This window comes from Meriones unguiculatus, chromosome 2, assembly GCF_030254825.1.
Source record: "Meriones unguiculatus strain TT.TT164.6M chromosome 2, Bangor_MerUng_6.1, whole genome shotgun sequence".
In the NCBI taxonomy this organism is placed as follows: Eukaryota; Metazoa; Chordata; class Mammalia; order Rodentia; family Muridae; genus Meriones; species Meriones unguiculatus.
The window spans coordinates 158274015-158292437 of NC_083350.1; the positions used below are offsets into that span (position 1 = coordinate 158274015).

Here is an 18423-nt window from a genome sequence, read left to right on the forward strand (position 1 = left end):
ATATACAACAGGAAACAAGAAATTTAAAGATTCTATTAAAAAAAATCAATTACACGCAAAAGGAAACTGATATAAAAGAAAACTAAGGTCAAAAATCCTGGTGCTGCCTAAGAAAGTATGTAAGGAAGTTCCAGAAGTATCTCTTCATTACTAACCACCACAACTCTGCTGGTCAAGACTCAATGAGCACAGAGACAAGACAAATGCAAGCCGACGTGGCCATCAGCGCTGATCCTCGGAGCCAAAGATGAAACTGCTGCCTGGCTTTTAGACAGATAGAACCCTTCATGTGTGCTCAAACTCTCAACACCAAGGCAAAGTACAGACAGCAGGGCAGAGAGAGGAACAGAATATGGAGAATGCACTCATTGCTGTAACCGTACTCCAAGTTAAAGTTTTATACATACTGGTGTTTTTAGATAAACTTTAAAGGAAGAAACTGCCAGGAAGAAACTTATTTTTCCTGCTATAAGACCAAATATCATTTACATGAAATCCTATGCATAACATTTACCCGTCCTCTATTTAGAAGAAGAAAGAAAAAATCCTGTTGTAAATTAGCTCTCCAGCCAGGGAAGAAAGCCACTCCACTACTTTCCCGGTGCCTTCTCCACACATGGGGGGGGGGGAAGAAAAAGGAAACAAACAGATGTTCCTTAGTGTGCTCTCAAAGAGCCTCCTCCTCCAGCCAGCTGACCTCCGACCAAACACTTCTCTCCCACCAGGGCTTGCTTAACTCCAGGCACAAACCTCACACTATATACCACAGCTGCTGCTTCAGCCTCCAGTCTACCACATCCACAACAGGGTGGACAGCGGTCCTCCAGAGACCTTCCCTCTCCCCTTCGCCCTAGGGTCCCCTCCCCGTAAATTACACTTCATTTGCACATGGCCCTCCCACCATTCCCTATTTAAACTTAATAGTTTTACTCATTTTCTGTATTTACACTCTCTAAAACTACCTCGTTTGGATGTTTAATGCCTGTCTCCTCTTCCAAAACATAAGAGCCAGGAGAGCAGTGAAATAGCAGCTACTGTGTCTACTTTGTCTTCCAAAAAACTTGAAACACTACTTTGTTAAAGGTTTGTTTTACTTTTAATGAATTATGTGTATGTGTGCTTTCTGTGTGGAAATAAGTGTCTGTGAGCACAGAGCTGAGGAGGGAAGGAAGGGGTACTGGGTCCCCTGCCCCAGCCCTGCCCCAGCCCTGCCCCAGCCCTGCCCCAGCCCTGCCCCAGCCCTGCCCCAGCCCTGCCCCAGCCCTGCCCCTTTTGTGGGTGCTGGGCCCACCATGACAGCAAGCAGTGCAGGGACTCTCAAAGTCTGAGCAGCTCTCCAGCCCCCTAACAAGTGCGCAGGCTGCCAAGGTTCTGATGCTTTAGGACCATCCCAGCTCACTGTGCTCACTCTGGCCTCTTCAGCGGCTTCAGTCTCATCCATTCCACCCACAGCACCTAACACAGGGAGCTGACCAACAGCAGCAAGTGTGGACAAACAAGTAGCTATCTACACTTTATTTCTGTTTCAAAGACTGATGAGGCTGAAAAATTCAAAAATCTTTTTCAGAATTTTTGTTTTAATTTGTTAATGTTCTTTTTAATTTAGTTTAATTTATTAATGTGAATGAGTGTTTTGCCTGAATTTATGTGTGTGCCCCACATACATGAGTACCTGATGGCCGCAGAGGTCAAAAGATGGCATCAGATCCCTTGGAACTAGGGTTGAGAATTATCAGTAAGGCAGAGTGGCACACGCCTTTGATCCCAGCGCTCAGGGAGGCAGAAGCAGGCAGATCTCTGTGAGTTTGAGGCCAGTCTGGTCTACAAAGCAAAACCCTATCTCAAAAAAAAAAAAAAGGAATGACTGTAAGCTACCCTGCAGATGCTGAGAACTAAACCTGGGTCCATTGCAAGAGCCGCGAAGGCTCCTAGCGGCTGAGCCACCTCTCCAGGTCCCTGACAGACCTGGGCCAAGGACGCGTCTCAGTGGGTAGAAGCACTTCTGCCAAGTCTAACCACCGAGTCCCATCCCCAGGACCGGCATGGCATGATCAGAGAAGCAGTGCCTGCACGCTGTTCTCTGGCCTCCACGTCATTCAAAACAAATAAATGTGACTCAAACTTCAGTTAACATTTTATAAACAGTGCACTGCTCCTATCTGTCAATAGCCATCATTAATTATATAAATAAAAAACCATCACATAAAATTTGACATTCAAAAGCAATATACCACTGTGCACATTGTGGGGATCACCTTTTCCTGCACTGCGTAGAGGTTGCCTTTGCAGTCACATGCGGACTTGTGCGCCAGCAGAGAGCTGAGCACTGCCTGGACTTTGGTATTGTTATTTTTATGAAGCATCACCTCTCTCAGGGTTTTGTAAACACACTTCCCTCACCCTCTGATTAGTTTAATAAAGATCTGACAGCTTCTAGCTAAGCAAGAGAGGAAAGGCAGGACTTCCGGGCAGAGATAGGAACTGTGGGAAGAACTGCCAGTCAGACATGGAGGAAGTGGAACATACAAGGACGGAGGAGAAGTAATGGGCCATGTGGCAATTGTGGCTAGAATAAACAGGTTGGTTAAGTTAGAGGAGCCAGCTGGGAAACAGCCTAAGCTAAGGCCTAGGCTATAATAAATAATAACAGTCTCTGTGTCATTATTGGGAGCTGGAGGGTTGGGACAGTCTGAAGAAATACAAGTAAATTCTGATTAGGATCTTAAGTAAAACACTTCACAATTCAATAAATGATTTAGATGTTACCATTTATCTAAATTTTAAGGCCAGTGAGAAAGCTCAGTGAGTTAAGAAACTTGTTGCCAAGACTGAAACCTCAGTTCAGTCTTCGAGATCCAAATGGCAGGAGAATCAACTCATGCCAGGCACGGTGAATCAGAGGTAGAGGCAGACAGAACTCTACGAGTTCAAAGCTGGCCTAGCCTGGTCAATATAGCAAGTTCCAGGCCAGTCAGGACTATATAGTTAAGACCTGGTTCAAGGGAGGAAGGGAGAGAAAGAAAATAAGTAAAAGAATGTTTAAGTAATCAAGGCAGAGAAAGACAGCTATGAATCAAAATTGGGCAATCTCAATAAAGGTTTTGAAGTTATAAAAAAAAACTAACCAAATGAAAAATTATAATGTTGAAGAGCATTACACGAAAATTAAAAATCCATGCCGATACAGTGGTGAACACATTTAGTCCCAGCACCACTCTGGAGGCAGATGAAGGTGGATCTCTGTGAGTGTAAGGCCAGCCTGATGAGAGTTCCTGGACAGCCAGGGCTACACAAAGAAACCCTATCTCAAAAACAAACAAAACAAAAACAAAAACAAAAGGCATTAGCAAAAGGGCCAGAGCAATGGCTCAGCAATTAAGTTGTTCAAGGACCCAGGTTAAGTTCCCAGCACCCATATGGCAGCTCACAACCATCTGATCCAACACAATGTCTTCTGACTGCTGCAGGCCTGCCATGTACATCATGCACATACATGCATGCAGACAACACACACGTAACATAAAATTTAAATAAAAAAACAAAATCATTAGCAGAGCTCAACATATTTGAACTTGAAAGTATAGGAATAGAAATCACTAATTTTACAGAAAAGAAAAAAAGAAAGCTTAATATTTATAGTAAACAAAGAATATGAATACAATACACAATGCAAGGCTCTCAAGGAAAGATAAAAGGTAAAAAGTATTTCAAGAAATAATCATGAGGAGTCTAGAGCGCCAGCTCAGCAGTTATGAGCACTGGCTGCTCTTGCAGAGGACCTGGGTTCAGTTCCCAGCATCACATGGCGCCCACAACTATTGCTAACTCCAGTTCCAGGGGATGCAGCACTGTCTTCTGACTTCTGAGGGCCCCAGGCACACACATGACACATACACACATACATATATATGTATGTATATAGACATATATCAGGTAAAAAACTTATACATACAAAATAAATCTAAAACTAATTAAAAGGAAGAATCAAGCTGGGCGCAGTGACACATGCTTGTAAAGCCAAAAGGAAAAAAAAAAAATCCTCAATATTGACAAAGTAAGCCAGGCCCGACAGTACAAGCCCTCCAGCCCTCTGGCCAGTGAGCTGCCTCACAGTTAAGGCACCTGTTGCCAAGATCTCAGGTCACTCTCCAGGTGGTAGAAGGAGAGAACCAATCCCCACCAGGCATGCCTTTAATTCCAGAACTTGGAAGTCTGAGGCAGGTAGATATCTCTGTGAGTTCAAGGCCAGCCTGGTCTACATAACCAGCCAAGACTATATAGTGAAACCCTATCTCAAAAAATTTTAAAAAAGAAATAAATCATTTGCTAAGCTCTACACACAAAAACCCTGTCTCAAAAAACAAATAAAAACAAAAAAAAAAAAAAAAAAAAAAACACCTACAAATATTAATCTACAGATTCAAGAAATGTTAAGAGGATAGTAAAATGGTTATGAGAGATTTGGGGCATGGTACCACACACCTGTGATCTCAAAACTTGGGAGGCAAAGACAGGCCAATCTCTGTGAGTATGAGGCCAGCTTGGTCTACAAAGTGAGTTCCAGGGTAGCCAGGACTACATAGAGAAACCCTGAAAAAAAAGTAAAGTGACTGAAGACAGAAAAAAAAGGGATTGGTCAGTGAGTAAAAGTACAGTCAGACAAGATGAAGTTTTGATATTCTACCACAGGGAGCCCAACCACACTTAAGAACAACAAAATGAGCCAGGCGGTGGTGGTGCATACATTTAATCCAAACACGTGGGCGGCAGAGGCAAGCAGATCTCTGTGAGTTCAAGGACAGCCTGGTCTACAGAATGAATTCCAGGACAGTCAGGGCTACACAGAAAAACACTATCTCAAAAAAACCAATAATAATAATAATAATAAATTTTCTACTTTTTTAAAGAACAAAATGTAAATTCATAAGAGTGTGTCAGCCATTTGAGATTGCACAGCAAATAAAGTGACTTGTGTGGCTTGCTGTGAAAGACAAGTAACCTGAGTTCAATCCCAGGAACATATATAGAGAAGAAAAGGAGAAAACCAACTCCACAAAGTTGTCTTCTGTCCCCCACCTGCACACCATAGCGTTCTTGCCACCACAACATACACATCAAGAGTACACACAACAGGGGCTGGAGAGCTGGCTCAGTGGGTAAGGAGCACTAGCTGCTCCCCCAGAAGAGCCGGTTCAATTCCCAGCATCCACATGGCAGCTCACAACTGTCTCTAACTCCAGTTCCAGGAGACATACATTCAGGCAAAACACCAATTCACACATAACAATAATAAGTAAATATGAAAGAAAGAAAGAAAGAAAGAAAGAGAGAGAGAGAGAGAGAGAGAGAGAGAGAAAGAGAGAAAGAGAGAAAGAAAGAAAGGAAAAAAAGAAAGCTAGGCATTATGGTGCACACCTTTAAAACCAGCACTTGAGAAACAGAGGCAGGAGGATCTCTGTGAGTTTGAGGCCAGCCTGGTCTACAAAGAGAGTTCAGGAAAACCAGGCTACCCAAAGAAACCATGGCTCAAAAAAAAGAAAGACAAGAGAAAAAAATAGATACAATAATAAAAGGCAGGACTTCACAGAATGATTTCATCACAAAGAAATTATGAATACTGATCACTGCATAAATATGCAGCAAAGTTATAATGCTATACAACAAATATGTATAGCATTATGTATAGATATTTTAAAACATTTTAAATATTAAATAAATACAATGTACAAAAAAAGATTCACACTACATACATTATAATAAGTCAAAAGCAGAAAAATCTTCAAAGCAGAAAAGCAACTTAGGAGAAACAAGGGAGACCAGAGTGTGGCAGAGGAGGAAAAAAACCTGAGCTCCAGGAACTCTGCGCCCGCCACAGCTACTCCTCAAAAAACAGAGGAAAACAGAAAGATCTCAGAAAACCAAAGGTTGAGATAACTGGTTTCCAGGCAACCCAAAAGCAATTCTTTCAGGCTGAACAACTCACATCCATGAAGAGAAATGCATACTAAGAAGCAGATATAAACCTATATAAAGAAATAAACATGCACTAAGTATAAAATGTTCATTTGGAGGACAGAAAACTGAAAGAAGGAAACAAAAGGCCTGAAGTGAGCTCCGGAGCAGGTGACACCTGACTGCAGCTCAGCTGCTTGGGAGGCTGGCTAGGGGAATCACATGCAACAGTTCTGGAGCAACACAGGCCTCTGGGTAAGCACCAACCTTCGCCAGACAAGAAAGAAAAAACAAACTGGGCGACTGCACTGCTAACAGGAACTGCTACCAACAGACAGGATGAGAGGCGAGCAGCTAGGCTGCAGCAGCCAAGGCTCTACGCCACAGTGGAGCTGTTCTCAATCTGAAATAGATTTAATAAAGTAAAAACTGTATGTTGCTGGATATGGTGGCACATACTTGAAGTCCCAGCACAACACATCGAGGCAGGAGGATTGTGTTGAATTCAAGGCCAGCTTGGAGCCCCTCTCTCTAAAAAAGAAAAAGAAAGAAAGAAAAGAAATAACATAGGACAAAAAGTTCCAATAGCACACTGGGACATCTGTTTAGGTATAAAAAAAAAAAAGCAGCAGAAAGTAAGCAAATTATTTTTAATGGGACATACAAAAAGTAGGAAAGAAAGAGAAAGAAAGAAAGAAAGAAAGAAAGAAAGAAAGAAAGAAAGAAAGAAAGAAAGAAAGAGAAAGAAAGAAAGGAAAAAAAGAAAAAAAGAAAGCTAGGCATTATGGTGCACACCTTTAAAGCCAGCACTTGAGAAACAGAGGCAGGAGGATCTCTGTGAGTTTGAGGCCAGCCTGGTCTACAAAGAGAGTTCAGGAAAACCAGGCTACCCAAAGAAACCATGGCTGAGAGATTAACTGCAGGCATTAATCTCTCAGTGACTACACTAGGCACAGAGGAAACTCTATAACCAAAAGCCAGTCTTGGCATTTTTTTCAAGAAAGCATAGATGTTATTTACAAGATACACTTTACATCAATAAAATAAACAGGTTGAAAGTAAAAGGACAAAAAAAAAAAAAAAAAAAGATGCTGTTAAAACAGTAAACAGAAGAGAAAGAAAAAAAGATACTTTGTTATGATGAAAAGATTCGGGTTAGCAGACAGCTTCTGCTAAAACAGCTGGCCCCCAAGCCTGACAACCTGAGTTGAAACCAGGACCAACAAGGTGGAAGAGCAACTCCCCAAAGCTGTCCTAGGTGCTCATGTGTTCTGAAGAATAGGTTTACAAGCGCGGACAGACACACACTACTGATTATTGATTCCTGAGGACCCACCAACCGCGGGTGGAATCATTTCTCAGACTGGTAGTTCTAGACAGGGGGAAAAAAAAAACAAAACCCTATCTAGGAGCCAGAGATAGTTGAGCAGTTTTAAAGAAAAAACTGTTCTTGCCACGTGGGTGAGGCACAAGCCTTTAGTCCCAGCACCTAGGAAGCTGAGGCAGGCAGAGACCTCTGAATTCTGGGCCAGCCAAAGGCCAGAGTGAGTTCCAGAACAGCCAGGACTGCACAGAGAAACCCTATCTCAAAAAAAAAATAAATAAATAAAATAAATTTAAATAATAAAAAATATGGAGGACCTGAGGTTAGTTCCTGCCTACAGCACCAACTCCAGAGTGCTCACAAGCTAGAGAGACAAAGAAAATTAAAGAAATTAGGCCAGCAAGAAGCTAGCCAAAGAACAAGCCAGTAAGCAGCATTCCCATTCCTCTCTGATTTCTGCTTCCACCCCTGCCCTGGCTTCCCTAGACAATGAACTGTAACAGAACTGTAACTTCCCTCAAATTAGTAAGTTCCCAAAGAGAAAAGCTAGCCAGAAACTTTTAGTAAATCCTGTCAAAAGTACTTAGAGAAGAGTTGGGCATGGTGGTACACGCTTGTGATCCCAGCACTCTGTGAGGCAGTGGCAGGTGGATCTCTGTGAGTTCAAGGCCAGCCTGGTCTACAAAGTGAGTCCAGGACAGCTAATTCTACACAGAGAAACCCTGTCTGGAAAAAAAAAAAAAAGTACTTAAAGAATAATACCAACCCTTCACAAACCCTCACAGAAAACAAGAGACAGGGGCTGGAGAGATGGCTCAGTGGTTAAGCGCACTGCCTGCTTTTCCAGAGGTCCTCAGTCCTAGTCCCAGCAACCACATGGTGGCTCACAGCCATCTGTTAATGGAATTTGATTTCCTCTTCTGATGTGCATGAAAACAAAGCATTCATAAAATAAATTTAAAAAACTTTAAGAAAGAAAACAAGAGGCAAAAATACTTAACACATCAAGGTTAGTATTACTCTAGTACTAAGTCAAAGGGCACATCACTTCTTTTGGCTAAGATTAAGATAAATCAAAATACAGTATAACAACAACAAACACATATAACAAGAAAAGAAGGTACTGGAGAGATGGCTCAGTGGTTAAGACCACTGATCGCTCTTCCAGAGGACCTAGGTTCAATTCCAAGCACCCACATGGAAGCTGACAACTGTCAGCAACTCTACTTCCAGGGGATCGACACCCTCACGCATACATAAATGCAGGCAAAACACCAAGGCACATAAAAAAGTAACAGACATATTATAGCCGGGCGTGGTAGCATACGCCTGCCTTAATCCCAGCACTAAGAAGGCAGCGGCAGGCAGATCTCTGAGAGTTCAAGGGCAGCCTGGTCTACAGAAGTGAATCCAGGACAGTCAGGGCTCTGTTACACAGAGGAGAGGGGGAAAAAAAAAAAAAACACAAGCAAAAAGGAACCTCCTGCCAAATCTCACTCCCTACGTTCTGCCCCTAAAACCCACATGGGGGAAGGAGAGAACTCACTCACAAAACTTGTTTTCTGGCCTTCACATGTCTTCACACCAAACAAACAAATATAAAAAAGATTAAGACTTCCATTCACAGTATCATCAAAAAAAATAAAAGACTCAGAAAATAAACTAAAAATAAGAAACTATAAATCTGATATATACATATGATGGAATATTACTGAACTCTTAAAAATAAAGAAAACCAGGCTGGAGAGATGGCTCAGCAGTTAAGAGCACTGATTGCCCTTCAAGAGGACCCAGGTTCAATTCCCAGAACCCACATGGCAGCTCACAACTGTCTGCAACTCCAAGAGCTGATACCCTCAAACAGATACACATGCAGACTAAACACCAATGCATAATTAAAAAAAATTTTTTTTCGTGTGGGTGGTGGTACATTTCTTTAATCCTTTAATCCCGGCACTTGGGAGGCAAAGGCAAACAGATTGCTGAGTCCAAGTCCAGCCTGTACTACAGGGTAAGTTCCAAGACTATCTCAAAAGAAAGAAACAAAGAAGATTCTGCTGTTTGCAACACGGATGAAGCTTGAGAACATTACGCTAAGTGAAAAAAAGGCAGGCACAGAGGGCAGGCACACTTACACATGAGTTATCTATAATAGCCAAACACAAACGCAGAGAACAGAGGTCTCCAGGAGCTGGAGGCTTAAAAGGGCAATGCCTCCCTGGCCACCAACAGATACAAAGTTTCACTTGTACAAAATGAGTAAATTCTAGAGATCTGCTGTGCCACATTTTGACCATAGTAAACAATACTAGGTTATACACTTAAATACAGCTTCTTTTTTAAAGTATAAGCTTATTCACTGAAAAACAAAAATTAAGTGAATCCTGAAGATTAGTAAATAAAATTCCCATGTTCAATGTTAGGTAAGATAGGAATTCTCCCCAAATTGACGTATAGATTCAAAACAATCACTACCAAAATACAAGTAGCCTCTTTTCAGATCCACTTTTTCAGTCCAACCCTAAAATTATTTATTAAAAATAAAAATGGACCAAAAAGTTGACTAGTTATGGCACCAAAAGAGATAAATGAACAGCCTGTGGACACAACTCTGTGGTCGAGTACTTGCTTAGTATGTTTAACTAAGACTGTGAGAAAGAAAGACAGGAGAGGAGGATTACAACTGCCAACTATACCAAAAGATAACTCAACACTATGAATCATAAGAAAACTCAAAACTTCAATGAGCTAGCCACTTCATACACATCTATAACACACCTACATCACATCCTTCTTAACTAAAGAGAACGGGCAGCAATAAGCGCTGACAAGGTCGTGAAGAAAACTAGACTTCTCTGCTACATGGCTGAGGAGAATGCATTATGGTGCTGCCACGTTGAGAAACGGATTTGGAAGCATTCCCATGTGTTTACCCATGAAAAGGAAGCCATACGGCCATGTAAAGGCTCGTAATCAGACTTTCAAGGTGTATCATTTTAAAGAGTCTGAAACTGGAAGCAATTCAAATACCTATCATAACTGGTCGACTGACAAGCATGGTATGTCCATAAAAGTATATTATGTAAAGTCCCGATACATGCTACAATATTGAAAAAACCTCAAAAGTGCGCTAAATGAAAGGCCTCCACCCTGAAAACTATATATTATGATTCCATTATGCAAAATGGCCAAGGGAACAAACACAGGAAGATAAAACAAAATGGTGACCGCTTAGACTTGGGGTTTTGGGGAGTTGTGATTAACCACAAAAAAGCTACAACAAATTTTGGGGTGGACAAAAAAAAAAGCATTATAAAGCCTGGGATATCCTCAGTCCTATACATTTATTCAAAAATATCGGCTTAGCCAGAGTGTGCACATGTTTAATCCTGGCACTCAGGAGGCAGAGGCGGGCAGATCTCTGTGACTTTGCGGGCAGCGTGCTCTACAGAGCGAGTTCCAGACAGCCAGAGCTACACAGAGAAACTATTTCAAAAAGAAAAAGAAATTGGATTATATACTTAAAATGAAGGAATTACTTTTGATATCGTGCCAAAAGGCTGATTTCTTTAAAAAGATCACTCCAAGGAGAAATGAGAGCATGTCCACGCAAAAGCCTGCATACAAATATTACTCACAATAGCCAACAAGTGGGAGCGCAAATACCTACCCACTGATGAATGGATAAACCTAAGAAAGCGGATCCATGCAAAGGAGGATTACTCAGCAAAACGATAATAACAACCATGTACCGACACATGCTACAACATGAACAAACTTTAGAAACTTTATGCCATGTGGAAGAAGCCAATCACAAAAGACTACACATTGTACATGAGATACCCAGAACAGGCAAATGCACAGATACAAAGGGCCAGAAGGATGGGACAAAATGAGTACTGCTAATCAGGACCAGAGATGGTCTAGTGTCTCCGTTGGTAGTGCTGGGGATTGAACTCTGAGCCTCCCCCACGCAAAGCACCCACTCTTCCACTGGGCTACATTGCTGACCCATATTTTTTAGGGGTAAAAGACATGCTTTCAAATTGAGCACAGTAATTGTGCAACTCTGTGAATATACCTTAAAAACTCCACTGAACTATACACTTACCATCAACTGACTGGCATGTGGTTAGTATTTCAATAATGCTGCTACCTCTACCTCTCCCCACCCCGACCTATTCACCTACAAAAAAAAAAAAAAATACACAACCAATGGACAGGTATAAGCATCAACCCGAATTTTTGGTAGGCTCACGACTGAAGAGACTTGGGATTTAAAAATAATAAAAAATAAATAAATAAGTTTCAGATTCTTTCCAAACATTTTTAACTATTTATGGCTGCAAATACAAAGATTAATCCAAGTAAGTTTAAAAATAGAATGGCATTGCCAGACAGTGGTGACACACACCTTTAATCCCAGGCACTCCGGAAACAGAGGCAGGCTGATCTCTGTGAATTCCAGTTTACAGCACAAGTTCCAGGACAACAGCCACACAGAAAGAGCCTACCCTGTCTCGAAAGACAAAAGCAAGCCAACAACAAAAGATAACATTTAAATACTAAAAATCCAAACGCTGAAGACACTGCAATTTCTACTTCGTGTATTTACTGGCTGTACCAACTACAGCACATGAATGAACTCTGTAAACTGTGCTGCCTTCTATAGACCTTATTCCCAAATCCCTTTAAACATAATTCAACAGTTCTCAGTCTCATATGAAGTCATTCAACCCTCTGAAGAAACTGTAAACCACAAATATACAATCTTATCTCAGTAAGGCCCGGACGGACATTGTTCCGTTCCTGGCACTAGGGAGAGTGAGTAATACGCCTCTCTCCACAGACACTCGAAGAAAAAGAAAAGCAAAAAATTTGAAGATCAAAGGCGCGATTTCTCTCACAGTTCCTCACCGCCGGATCGAAGCATCAACCACTGAGTAATGTCACGAACACAAGAAAGACGCTCCGCGGTTACAGGGACCCGACCCCCATCTTCCGCTCGCTCCACAAAGTACAGAGAACTTAAAGACAAGGGCCCTCGGCGTTCAGCTGAGAACGTGGCTCCCGGGAGGACGGCCCGGCGAGCTGGCCGGCGCCGTGGGGCTCCCTCTCGGCACCGTGGGTTATTTTCCCGTCCTCTGCTGACGGAGTGAAAATGTCCCAGCGGAGCCGGGAGCGGGTCCCGCCGCCGCGCGCAGCGCCGCCGGGGCAGAGTCGGTACCGAGGCGCGCGGTGCGCCCCCGACACTCGCGGCGAGCTCCCCCGGGGCCAGCTCCGCCGTCAGGGCGCCCGGGAGGCGGCCCCGGGCCGGGGCAATCCCGAGAGCCCCGGGGGTTCTGTCGTCGTCGTCGCCGTTGTTGTTGTTGTTGTTTTGTTGCAAACAGACTGCGATTGCAGCCGGGCTCCCCGGGGGGAGCCCGGAGAAGGCGGCGGCACGGGGGCCGGCGGAGAGTGAGAATAAAAGAACCGCGGGGTACAACCTGTCGTGCCTGCCCGGGGGGCGCTGAGCAGGCCCGACGGCGACGGAAACTGCCGCCCGGGACGCGCTGCCCCGGCAGCCCGGCCGCCGCGCGAGGACTGGCGCCGCGAGGTAAACAGCGCGCGCCGCGGTCCCCCGCCGGCGCCACGACCGTTGCCCCGGGCCGCTCCGGGAGCGGGCTCCCGCCCTGCCCCCAGCCCCGCCGGGGGTGTCACCGCCCCGGCCTCCGGAAAGCCCCTCGGCCGCCGCCGAGGCAAACAACACAGGCGCGGGGCGGGGGCGCCCGGGAGGAGGCGACACCCGGGACAGCCGGGCCGGGGCGCGGCGCCCTCCCTCTCCCGCCCGCTCGCTCCCGCCGGCCTCCGGCGGCCCCGCGCTCTTACCTGCTCTCCCTCCACGTCCGCCCGGTCCCTCGCCCTTTCCCCTCAAGGGCCGCAGACCGGCCGAGCCGCCGCAGCCGCCCGCCGTTGGCCCGGCGTCCTGCGGGAAGCCGAGGGGGGCCTCCCCGGGCCACCGCGCGAGCCGCTCCGCACCACGGGGGCGAGACAAAACCGCGCTGCGCCCCCCGCGCGCGCGCGCGCGCCCGTCCGCCCGCTCGCCCGCGCGCTCCGCTCCACGGACCCCCCACCCACCCACCCAGCCAACCGCCGAGGCGACGACGGCGGCGGCGGCGGCGACACGGCCCGGCGCGGGGAAGCTGCGGCCGGCCCCCGCCCTCCGCACCCGCCTCGGCTCCTCCCCCTCGGCCTCCTGCAGCCGCCGCCAGGACACTGGAGTCCGCCTCCCCCACCCGGCCGCTCCGCGCGCTCCTCCCTCCCCGCGCGCCGCCGGGGGAGGCGACACCGCCAGTCACCGCAGCGCCTGTCAAACCGGGCCGGCTATTTATACTCCCCCCGGAACCCACCGCCACGGCGCCCTCGGGGCCCCCCGCAGCCCGCCTCCTGCGCCCTGGGATCCCGCCCTCTCCTCCGCGCCCAACTTCGCCCGGAGCCCGCCTGCCCAGGTGGAGCCGCTGGCCGCCCGTCCCGCTCCGCGTCCCCGGGGCCGCCCCCCCACTCCGCCCCCCACGTCGCGCACTGCGCTGCGCTGCCCTGCGCTGCGGCCGCGGGACGGGCGCGTGGGGGACGGCGGGACCGCGCGTGCACCTGCAGCCGGGACGCTACGCGCAAGCCCTCGGGCCACTCTTGGGTCCTCGCTTGTCACCCTCTCGTCCCCTCCCAACTCGGGACTCGTCCCCCTTCCCCGATCCTCGAGTGACCGCTCCTCGCGCGCGCGGAACGGAGGGTCCGGGGGAAGTGAGGCTTTGCAAAAATAAATAAATAAATACATAAATAAAACATAAAAACTCTTGTGAGCCCTGGCGTTTAGAGTCCCCCGCGCGTCTCCCCGGGCTCGGCGGACGGGGACGGCTCGGGGCGGGCAGGAGCGCGCGGTCCGCCCCGCCCCGCCCGGCCACTGACGCACGTGGCGCCCCGCCCCGCCCGCCCCGGGCCCCGGGGGCGCCGCCCGCTCCGCCCTCCCAGCTCGTCCACCCCGGACCCCGCCCCGTTCCCAGAAATTACCACCGCCCAACGGCCCGGCTGCGCGGCGGTTGGTGCCCGCGGTGGCCGGCGGGCAGGCGGGCGGCGCAGCGCGCAGCTGCGGAGCACGGCGGGGCGGCCCCCGTTCCGGCGGGGGGGTGGTCCCGGGGAGCCGCGACCGCCCTCTCCAAGCCTTTGTCGCTCCTCGCCCCGTCCGCCACCGAGAAGTAACTCAAGTCCCGGGCTCCTCCGGGCCAAGGGTGACGGAGCGCGTGTGAGTGGAGGAAGAGTGTCTTGTTCCAAGTGTCCACAAATGGGGTTGGGGGGGCGGGAGACAGCGGGAGCTGCAGCCTTCTGCACACTTTCACACAAAGGGGAGCCTCCGAGCGGGGCACTCTCACGCGCCTTCCAGGGCACAAAAGCCAATGACACGGTGCCCTGCCTGTCCTGCGTTTGCAGCGGCTCGCTAATGGCCTTTCGTAGGCGCAGTTCCGCGTGCAAACGCCTGGGTCTCTTCCCCCTCCGCCACCACCATTCCCCGCCGCCGCGGCTTGTATTTGTTTCTTTAACAAAGAACAGCCTCGACTGTCCCGGTGCGCGCGGGGGCTGGTCCTGCTGGGCTCAGACTCCTGCAGGCTCCCGGCGGGAGACCCGGCACTTGGAACAGCGTACACCGGGTTAATTTCTGGGCTGCAGCCTGACTGTTTTTGATGTTCTGCAACCAGTTTTTAGGAGAACGAAATGCTGAGCGGGTGTGCTAGCTGTCGGGATGAACGTGGGAACCGTGGAAATGACCCTAGAATAGGGCTCAAACGTTAGAGACATGGGAGAGGCTTCTGTGTTTTAAGTCCCTGACGAACATTAGAACTTAACCTAATTTTTAAAAGCTGTTCATGCCTAGTTGGAGGTGATTTTTTGGCATATTTAAAAGGCAACTTAAAAAAAAAAAAAAGCAGACATTTTCGCTTTGAAGTGTACTGGAAACTTGGATTAGCAGAATAGTTAATCAACGGTGCTGGCAACCCTCTGAAAGAGCAGAAGGCTCGGTAACTTTCAGACCTTAGTGGTAGGGTACTGCACACACAGCGTCCTTTCTAGAGGACGATGTTTATCTCCTGTTTCTTATAAATTTTTACTGATGAGGGCCACCGCCCGCTTGGACACTTTCTGAGTAAGAACACTGCGCCTCTCTCATGGCAGGAGCTTGCTTCCCTCAGTTAAATGTTACAATGAGGAACATCCTGTTAGCTAATTAGAGAAGAAACCTTTCCATTTCCCATCCAAAATAAGCTGGAAAGTCCCAGGCACTGTTATGCGTACGCATGCGCTTTGAAATGTAGCTCTGGGCTGGAGAGATGGCTTGGTAGTTGAAGAGTAGGTACTAATGTTGCAAAGGACCTGGGTTTGATTCCCAGCACCCACGTTATGGGTCACAACCCTCTGTAAATCCAGTTCCAGGGGATCCAACACCATTTTTTCTGGCCACTGTGGGTATCAGGCACACACAGAGAAATACATGCAGGCAGAATAGTCATACACATAAATAATAAAACACTGATTTAAGACCTGTAGATCTGTCATAACTCAGAGTTAGAACATTTCTCCACCCTGTTGATGTTGGAGTCAGATAATTGTATTTGCTTCTGGGCAAAGCAGCGCGGACAGAAGTTACAGCGTAACAATTCTGAAGGTCCTGGCCTCAAGAGGTATTACATGTTTGTGCTCGCCTCCGTAGCAGTCCTGCCTTAGACAATTTGAAGAACATGTCTGGGGAGTGTGCTGGTCCAAGAAAGATGACACACACAGACCGGGCCTGGAACTATTTCTAGCCAGGGAACTGTATGTTGTGCAACAGTTTCCTCCAAGATTGAAACATTGCATCCTTAGCTCACACACTTGAGAGGCAGAGGCAGGTGGATCTCTGTGAGGTCCAGGCCCGTTGCTCCACAAAGCAAGTCCAGGAAGGCAAAGCTACACAGAAAAACCATGTCTCGAAAAATAAACATTGCATCCTGCAGGGAAGCTCCTTAAGTAGGAAAGTAAAACAACTCAGAAGAGCTTCAGAAAGTCCCTGAAACACCAGATTCACTAGGCCCCTTCCCGGAAGAAGAAGTAATAAAAGCAGCCGAGCAAAGCCAAGCTGCAGAGAACTCTGACACCAGCCCAGCTGCCTGAAAGAAGCAGAACCAGCTGAGCTACCAGGAAAAGGGTTAGATCAATAGAGGCACCAGGAGGAGGACAGTTCCCAAACCTGTTGAGCTGCCTGCAGGCTGCGCAGTGTACCCCAAGTTCCCAGCTCTCTTGAACTGTCACCCACGCCAAGGTAGGCTTTGGCGGTCTTTGTGTCATTTCTGCTCGCTCCTGTAAGGAACCCCTCACTATACCTCTGTAAGTAACCCCAATAAAACTCATTGGTGCGCAGAGATGTACTTTGGTGATATCTGTACTTTGGTCTGTGTGGGTACCCTAACTGGAGTGAATAGATAGATGTTTGTGTTGAGTCTCCCCAGAAAAAGTTTTGTCACACAGCATTGTAGAATACAATAGTTTGTTTGTTTGAGGGGGTCCTCTTGGTTGTGTGTCTTACAGCCAGGTTTCAAGAAACCCTGTCTCAACCAAAACAAAAACAAAAAACAAAAAAAAAAAAGTGCATAATTGCATTGCTTTTATTTTTTTATATCACAATTCATTTCTTTTTTGTTTTGTTTTTCAAGACATGGTTTCTCTGTGTAGTCATGGCTGTCCTGGACTCGCTTTGTAGAACAGTTTGGACTCAACTCTCAGTGATCCACCTGCCTCTGCCTCCTTGAGTGCTGGGATTAAAGGCCTGCACCACCTTGCCCAGCTTTTCTTCTTCTTCTTCTTCTTCTTCTTCTTCTTCTTCTTCTTCTTCTTCTTCTTCTTCTTTTCCAAGGCAGGGTTTTTATGTGTTACCTTGGCTGTCCTGAACTCACTTTGTAGAACAGGCTGGCCTCGAACTCACAGAGATCCAGCTGCTTTTTGCCTCCCTGAGTCACAATCATTTTTGTTGTTGTTGTTGTTGTTGTTCCTAAATTTTATTTATGAATTAATACAAAACATTCCAGACCAATGTGTCTTAATCCTCGTCCTCCTCCTCCTCTTCATCCTGGTTAATCTGGAAGTAACGCAATTCATAACTCTCTCTGCTGTTGGCGACAACACGCAACCAGTCTCGAAGATTGTTCTTCTTCAAATATTTTTTGGTGAGGTATTTCAAGTACCTTTTGGAGAAAGGCACCTCAGAGGTGACAGTGATCTTGCTCTCACTCCGTTTGATGCTCACAGCCCCTCCGCCAAGATTCCTAGCTTTCCCATTCACCTGATCCTCTCCTGGAGAAACTGCTCAAAATTGGCAGCGTCCATGATTCCGTCTTCTACAGGATGGGTGAGGTCAAGGGTGAACTTCAAAACCTGCTTTTTTTTTTTTTTTTTTTTTTTTGCCCCCCTTCACCACAAGCTTTTTCACTGGCGCCATAGTGGCAGAGGAGGCAGAAAGCTTTTTTTTTTTTTAAGATTTATTTGTTATTTATATAGTATTCTGCCTGCAGTCCAGAAGAAGACACCAGATCTCATTATAGATGGTTGTGAGCCACCATGTGGTTGCTGGGAATTGAACTCAAGGACCTTTGAAAGAGCAGCCAGAGTTCTTAACCCCTGAGCCATCTCTCCAACCCCCACAATTAATTTCTTAAATTATACATGGGATCCATCAATATATTGCCATTGTTTTGTACATCTTAAGAGTCCAAGTCTGGCCAGGCGGTGGGGGTAGCTCATGCCCTCAGTCCCAGCACTTGGTGTTGGTGTACAGGCAAGTCTACTGGCCTGCCCTCAGGGACCCAGCAGCTGCTTATATCATCACCCATCACCACTGCTGGGTGCAACAGGTATATGTGGCCTATAAAAGGACTGCCGGCCACCCTTGCTCTATTTTTCTTTGTTCCAGCACTCTCTCTCTTTCTCTCTCTCTCTCTCTCTCTGTTTCCAGCACACTCTCTCCCCATTTCTGTCCTTCTCTGCACCCTGTCCCTTTCTACCCTCATGTCCCTCTCTCCATCTTCCCTGTCCACACTCAATATTGGGGTCCTCCCCACAATAAACCTCCTTACGCCAGATCTATC

The 18423-nt window shown here is 47.1% G+C and overlaps 1 protein-coding gene and 1 pseudogene across 3 annotated transcripts in view; both read right to left on the minus strand.

Annotated features, from left to right (window-relative positions):
* The window catches only part of Elf2 (E74 like ETS transcription factor 2), an 81453-nt gene extending 68094 nt beyond the window's left edge, over nt 1-13359 (minus strand). The window contains exon 1 of one of the 3 annotated variants that reach the window (XM_021631048.2): nt 13145-13359. The gene's annotated coding sequence lies outside the window, so the exon portion shown is untranslated. Of the gene's footprint in view, nt 1-11690; nt 12151-13144 lie in introns of those variants that run through there. The other 2 variants (XM_021631050.2, XM_060378290.1) reach the window with 2 other exon arrangements.
* Nucleotides 13360-17330: 3971 nt separating this feature from the next.
* Nucleotides 17331-17777, minus strand: LOC110545159 (large ribosomal subunit protein eL22-like; annotated as a pseudogene).
* Nucleotides 17778-18423: the final 646 nt, after the last annotated feature.